The sequence below is a fragment of the Engraulis encrasicolus genome, chromosome 17 (assembly GCF_034702125.1).
Source record: "Engraulis encrasicolus isolate BLACKSEA-1 chromosome 17, IST_EnEncr_1.0, whole genome shotgun sequence".
Taxonomy (NCBI): Eukaryota; Metazoa; Chordata; class Actinopteri; order Clupeiformes; family Engraulidae; genus Engraulis; species Engraulis encrasicolus.
The window spans coordinates 46,701,531-46,709,030 of NC_085873.1; positions in this window are offsets into that span (position 1 = coordinate 46,701,531).

Here is a 7,500-nt window from a genome sequence, read left to right on the forward strand (position 1 = left end):
GTCTTGACGGGCACAGCCAAAGATGGTTCTTCTGACTGCACACCTTTGGCTGCGTCGTGACATATTTGGCATTTCTACTGTATTTTAGTGGTTCTGAATGCACATATTTGGGTGTGTCGTGACTGTAAAGTTCTTGAATGAATGACTAGGACAACAAATGCAGTGAACTATTATTTCTTTACTTCATTCTCAAAACCCTGTTACAGATTCCGCCTTGCGCCTTCTGGTTTCCCTGTTCTATCTGTCTTCCGCTTCCCCCTTTTCTAACTTGAACTTGAACTCCAACTTGCACCACCTTGTGGCTAGAATTAACAATGAACACAATACTGTGAATCATGAACATTACAACACTTCTTTTTTTTTTTTTTTGAAAGAAAGAAAGAAATTATCTGCGTTATTCAAAGTCAGCGAGATATGATGGGGGCCCTCTGTTCATTCTGACTGGGTATCTGCGGTCAGGTGACTGTGGCTCTGGAGGGTCAGGGGCTGGGGGCTGTGGTGTTTGTTCAGGAAGGATTTCAGTCCAGTTCATGGGGTCTTGTTGTCCACTCATGGTTCTTCGTTGAGTCGAGAGATTTCCATTTGCTGTTATGGGTTTGAAGTGGGATGAGTTTCTGGTGATAACGTGATTGTTGTTTTTAGCTGTCACCATGGATCCTTTTATGGCAATGATTTTGTACGGGTGGGGGTTATAGGCAGGGCATAGCTTCCCATCTTTCTTTTGACGACAAAGGACAGCGTCACCCACCCTCAATGACGATGGAGTGGTATGGCGCGTCCTGTCAGCATGAAATTTCATCCGTGACTTTGCCAGGGAATCTGTGCGTTGTATGGATGTAGTAGTTGGGCACTTGATGGGTAAAGGGGGAATCAGGCAACTTGATCCTAAGGGGTCTCCCAAATAGCACATCAGCAGGTGCCAAGCCGGTCGAGCAGTGAGGTGTGGCACGGTAATTGCGAAGGAAAGTGTACAAAGTCTGTTTCCATGGGCGCTGTTCCACATGTGTTGCATTTATGGCCTTCTGAATTGTGCGCATGAAGCGTTCGGCCTCTGCATTAGCCTGCGGCCAAAGTGGAGTTATTTTTCTGTGTCTGAAACCTAAGTAAGCTGCAAACTCCGCAAACTCTGAGCCTTGAAACGGCGGGCCATTGTCTGTTTTGACCTCTAGGGGGATTCCGAATGTTGCGAACATTTTATCAAGTTTGGGAATAGTGGCCTTCGCTGATGTGGACTGCACAATCTCTACTTCTGGATACCTGGAGTACTCATCAATGACCACTAAAAGGTAATCACCAGAGGGGAAAGGACCACAGAAGTCAACGCTGACTTTTTCCCATGGTGATGATGGCAATTCAGACATGCAAAGAGGTTCTCGTGTGTGAGTGACTACAACCGCCTGACATGGGATGCAGCCAGCTATCATGGTGTCCACCTGTCTGTCAATGCCAGGGAACCAAACCTTCTCTCTAATCAGTTTCTTTGTCTTGACCAGGCCCTGATGGCCTTCATGCGCAATCGATATGGCCCTGGACTGTAGAGAGTGGGGTATAACGATTTTTCTGCCCAGTAGTACAGTATCATCGGTGGCTGTCACAGTCAGATCATCTTTGACTTTGTAGAACGATTTCAGGGCATGAACATCCACCCCATCAGCAAAGTCTTGTGTTTTAGACAGTGAGTGCCAGGAGTTTCGTTTGATAAAATTGATTATTGTGCCCAGTGTGGGGTCAGCTGTTGTTGCCTCCTGAATTTCATTGAGTGTCATGGCTTTGGGGACAGCATTCGCAGTAATGAAGTTAACATATTCCTCCACTTGTTGTTCAGCATGTGATGCACCTACAGAGATATGCGACACGTCTGCAGGGTGGCGGGACATGTAATCTGCAGGGTTGCCTTTGCCAGCTTTGTAATGGACTCTGTAGTTGTAAGGTTTGAGACGTAGGCTCCAGCGTTCAATACGAGCAGGTGGCTTAGACTTGGGGTTGTTGAAAATCCATTCCAGTGGTTTGTGGTCACTCACAAGGGTAAATGGTGCCCCATATAGATACATGTGAAAATGTTCGCAGCCCCACACAATAGCAAGGGCCTCTCGTTCTGTTTGTGAGTATTTTTGTTCAATGTTCGACAGAGCCCTGCTTGCATAGCTGACCACCCTGGCTGGTTCATGTGGGCTTCGTCTCTGCGCCAACACGGCTCCAAGGCCCACAGGGCTGGCATCCACTACTAGTTCAGTCACTTTGGATGGGTCAAAGTAGGTCATGACTGCATTATTTGACAGGCTTTGTTTTAGCGTATCCAGAGATTTTTGATGTTCTTCTGTCCATTTCCAGCATGCATTCTTTTTTGTGAGTGCTCTTAAAGGCTGTGTTATGGTGGCGAAATCTTTGATGAATCGGGCACTGTAGTTTGCCATGCCAAGAAGACTGCGAACCTCGCCAGCATTGGTTGGTGCAGCAGCATCATGTAGTGCCTGGACCTTTTTCGGATCAGGAGAAAAGCCTCCATCGGAGAATGTGTATCCAAAGAAATCCAGAGTGGTTTGTGCGTAGGAGCATTTGGCCTTGTTTAAGGTTAGGTTCTTTTCTTTCAGACGTTGAAATGTTGCTCTTAGGGATGCGTCATGGCCAGCCTTCGTCGTGCCGAACACTAGAATGTCATCACTCAGGTTAATGACTCCTGGGATACCATCTAGGGCTTGCTGAACAGCATTTTGAAACACTTCAGCTGCTGATGACACTCCAAAACTCAGTCGTTTGTATCTTCTCAGTCCTACGTGAGTGGAGAATGTTGTGATGTATCGTGATGATGGCTCCAGCTCCAACTGGTGATAGCCACAATTCAAATCCAGTTTTGAGAAGAATCGAGCTCCATTAAGTGCTTGTATGACATCGTCTACTGTAGGTGTGATATGTCTTTCTCGTTCGATGGCTTCATTTGGTATCCTCATGTCTACACAAATGCGCACTGCTTCAGGGTCTTTTGGCTTGGGAACGGGAACAATTGGAGAAACCCACGGAGTGGGCCCATCCACCTTCTCAATGATGTCAAGGGCCTCTAAGCGTTTTAATTCAGTTTCAATTTTTTTTCTGATATGAAATGGCACTCTTCGGTGAGATTGCGTGACTGGAGGAACATCTTTCTTTATATGTAGTTTAACCTGAAAGTCTTTTAGTTTTCCTATCCCTTGGAAGAGATCAGCGTACTCAATGAGCAGGTGTTCCACAGCATCTGACGTTGTGTGGTGGGGGTCTTTAGTGGGCTGCACTAATTTCTGTGGTGTAAGGAGTGTGTTAGCGATTTTGATTAGTTCCAACTGACTGGCAGTGTCATAGCCAAGTAAGCTGCCATTGTTGCCTCGGAGTACATGGAAAGTGGCTGTTGTAAGTTTCGACTTGGATTCTATTAGTGAAGTGAATTTCCCTAAGGTAGGTAGGGGTTTGCATGAGCCATATGGGAAGATAGGAACTGTGCATTTGGTGAGTGGAGGTTGGTGTCTTAGTGTTTGATAGGTGGCTTCATCTATGATATTCACAGTTGCCCCGGTATCAAGCATCACTCTTACATTGCTGTCCTTAATTTTTACTTTTGCATGTGGGAGATTTGTTTTTGCTCTACCAATTGTGTACACATATTCGTCAGGGGACTCTGTATCTGCTGCACTGCTTGATGCTTGAGGTGTGACGCTGCCATCTTCACCAGTGTGCACGTAGTGAACTCTCTGGCGCCCTCTAGTGTTGTTTGTCGGACGCGTTGAGCGACAGCATTTGCTGAAGTGTCCCTGCTTTCCACACGCGTTGCATGTTTTCCCTCGCGCTGGGCATACTGTGCCCTCCCGGTGAGGAAAGGGCCCAGAACAGTTATAACATTTTCTTTCCTGTCCCCTTCTCATTCCTATAGCCATGACATCGTCTCGTAATTGTTCTCCCACTACCTGTCTTGTTGTCTGTTCCATGCCTGATGCTTGAACATCAGCAAGTTCCATGGTTCTACCGAGTGTCAGCAGTTCCTTCAATTTCAACTCGGGTTTCTGTAGTGCTTGGCGTCGCAATTTATTGCTCGTGCATGTCTGAATTATCATGGTTTTGATCTCCCTTTCAACATCAGGAAAACTGCATGTTGATGCTAAGTGCCGTAGTCGCACATGATACGAGTCAAGTGTTTCTCCCGTTAGTTGTTTAGCCTGTCTGAATTTGTAAGTCTCGTATTCAGTGTTAGTTTGGGGAGAGAAGTACTCACTGAGTGCCTTTGTCGCTTTCTCGTAGTCTTTTGCTTCCCCGGTGTCCTCAAGAGTGTCAAAGATGTCCTGTACTCTCTCTCCAGCATAGTGTAAAAGCATAGCACGTTTCCGCGTTTCATCCTTTATGTTTAGTGCAATCAGAAAATTCTCAAACCGTTGCAGCCACTTCTTCCATCGGATGGATGCGTTTTGTTCCTCATCTACGTTAAAACTCGGGAACGGTGGTAATGCTGTAGCCATGTTTCATCCGTCTGTATCCTCGTCGCCAGTGTAAAGTTCTTGAATGAACGACCAGGACAACAAATGCAGTGAACTATGATTTCTTTACTTCATTCTCAAAACCCTGTTACAGATTCTGCTTTGCGCCTTCTGGTTTCCCTTTTCTATCTGTCTTCCACTTCCCCCTTTTCTAACTTGAACTTGAACTCCAACTTGCACCACCTTGTGGCTAGAATTAACAATGAACACAATACTGTGAATCATGAACATTACAGTGACGTATTTGGCATTTCCGCTGTATTTTAGTGGTTCTGAATGCACACATTTTGGGTGCATCGTGACATATTTGGCATTTCTACTGTATTTTAGTGGTTCTGAATGCACACATTTGGGTGCGTCGTGGCATATTTGGAATTTCCACGTACAAATTCTGGAACCACCTTTACATTGAAATTAGAACTGTTCCAACAATGGCATGCTCTGAATATAAATTTTAAATAGCTTCATTTATCTTTGATTATTTTTTTCTTTGATTAATGTTGGCTCTGTGTCTTTGATTAACTTGCATGGTTATCTACACCAGTGTTTCTCAAAGCTTCTCAGACTGAGGACCACTTTGGCCCCCCCAAAAGTCTTCAGGGACCACCTGTCAACTGAATTGACAGTTGACGGCTAATTTGACACTACTATTTTCGAGGCAGATCACTTACTTTTGATTCACATTACAAGCCTGTCTTTTTGTGGTGAAAATAAGACTTCAGCTACATTTAACTTTGTAATAATGTTACAATTAAAGCCTAGTGCTAGCTTGTCTTGGAAAAATAAAAATCTGCTCATGGACCACCTCAGCTTTGTCGCGGACCACATTTTGAGAATCACTGATCTACAATCTCTCTAGATAATACCACCCATAACATTTTTATTCTTTGTCGTTCTCAAGCACATTCAGTGACTCCTGTGTATGATAACACGCTATACAAATGCAGTTGTTATTGCTATATTTTGTTCACGGATGTGTTTCAAAGTGCAGCAGAAGTGAAACCCAGTCATAAAGAGCTTTGCCTTTTTTGGCTAATGATTCACCACTATTATTTACACATTAGATGACAGAATGTGTCTCTGAAGACATGTAAATCACACTAACACACACACACACGCACGCACGCACGCACGCACGCACGCACGCACGCACGCACGCTCTCTCTCACACACACACACACGCACGCGCACACACACACACACACACACACACACACACACACACACACACACACACACACACACACACAGGGACATGTAGTAAATCACAGCACAGTAGCATGGATGGGTCGTGCCTGTCTCTCTAATTGCGGTGGGCTGGAGGCGTTAGTGAGTGATTAGGAAGAATACAGCCCCCATATAAAACCTGCCTCCATTCACACTAACAGAAAGACAAACTGCCCTCCCCCTCCCCCTCCCTTTCCCTTTCCCCCAATAGGGAGTCTTAAATCTCACAATGCTACTGACACAGCAGTGGGACTAGAATGTTGGCAGGAGCATGGAAGAGTTCCATGGAATGTCGGCTTGCACAGAATAGAATATGGAATTCAAGAATATTTTGCAGAATTTACTGCATTCATAAAACACCATACACAGTTTTTCTTTTTAGGCCTACTCCAGAGTGGGTATAATGTATGTCCATGTGGTTGGTATACTGTATGCGTACAGTATCTAGTGTGTGTCCATATGTACAGTATGTATGAAATGTGTACACATAGAAAATCTACAGGAAAAATAATAATTATTTTTTTACAGTACATTAAATTACATTACATTTAGCTGACGCTTTCCTCCAAAACGACATACAGATATTATAGGGTATTGGTTACAGCAGGGGTGCTCAGACTTTTTCAACATGTGAGCTACTTATTGAGATGGGTGTGTGTAAGTGATCTACTGGGGGTTCGGGGGAGAACATTTAAAAATACAGCTGTTAGAAATGCAATTTTAACACAATATGAAAATGTATTTGTAGGCCTATATAGGCCTACACATCAATGATAATGAAAGGTGAATCAGCGGTGAATAACAACCTCATACAGACCTTATTTAGGCCTACTGTAAATTACGCCTGTTTTTGATCACAAAGGGAGACCATAGTAGGCTATCAAGTTTATGATAAATGTAATTTTCATAAATGAACATAATATTAATGAAGTTATTGATGTGCCCTCTTGGTTTTTGGACAGATTTTATGTAATCCCCTTTTCACTTTAATATGAGTGCAGAGCTATTTTCTCCCTCCCTGAAGTGTTATTTCATGTGTGCATGCTTGCTGTCACCTATTTGAAGGGTTGTTGGTTTGGGATTTCGTGGAGGACTTTTTTAATGCCGAAGTAGACAGAAGTAGACAGAACAGCGGTTTGCGGGCGTTTGGCGTTTTCACGTGGATGATATTGTCTTCGTGGACGTTACAGACATCCCTAGTTCCAAAAAATAAACAAGGAGACATCTACTGAATGGACCGAAAATCGCGCTCTCTGTCTAGCGGCCGCGCTGAACAGACCATTTGAAAAGACGCGCCTGCACTCAGGTTAAACAGGCACACATCATTCACTCTCCCCTCGCACGCGTGCCTATGAAATCTAATCGAAGTAGCCAACTCCACGCTCAAGGCGGGAGTTGCATCTTGCCTGCACTTCTCAGAGCATTGTTTAAAAGGGGGGGGGGGAAGCAGGGGATTGCCGGTGTTCGGGCTGTTGTTTTCTTCTCTGGCTGTTTCTTTTGAGCGGTGACGCTGCCTGTAGGCTACTAACTGAACATATAGCGCACGGTATCGGCAAACGTCTCGTGCCGTCCTATTTTTTTGTGCTCCGATGTTATGACTTATGAAGAGTTTGAGTGTGGCGCTTGACAGTTATCCTCCTTATCCGAAGACGTCTTGTGTTTATGGTAGGCTATTTACAGTGTAGACGCCTGGAGTTAGCCTGTCAGATCCTGGGTATTTTTTTTTTAAAGTGTCCTCCTACGATCTACCAATACTGCCTCCGCGATCGACTGGTCG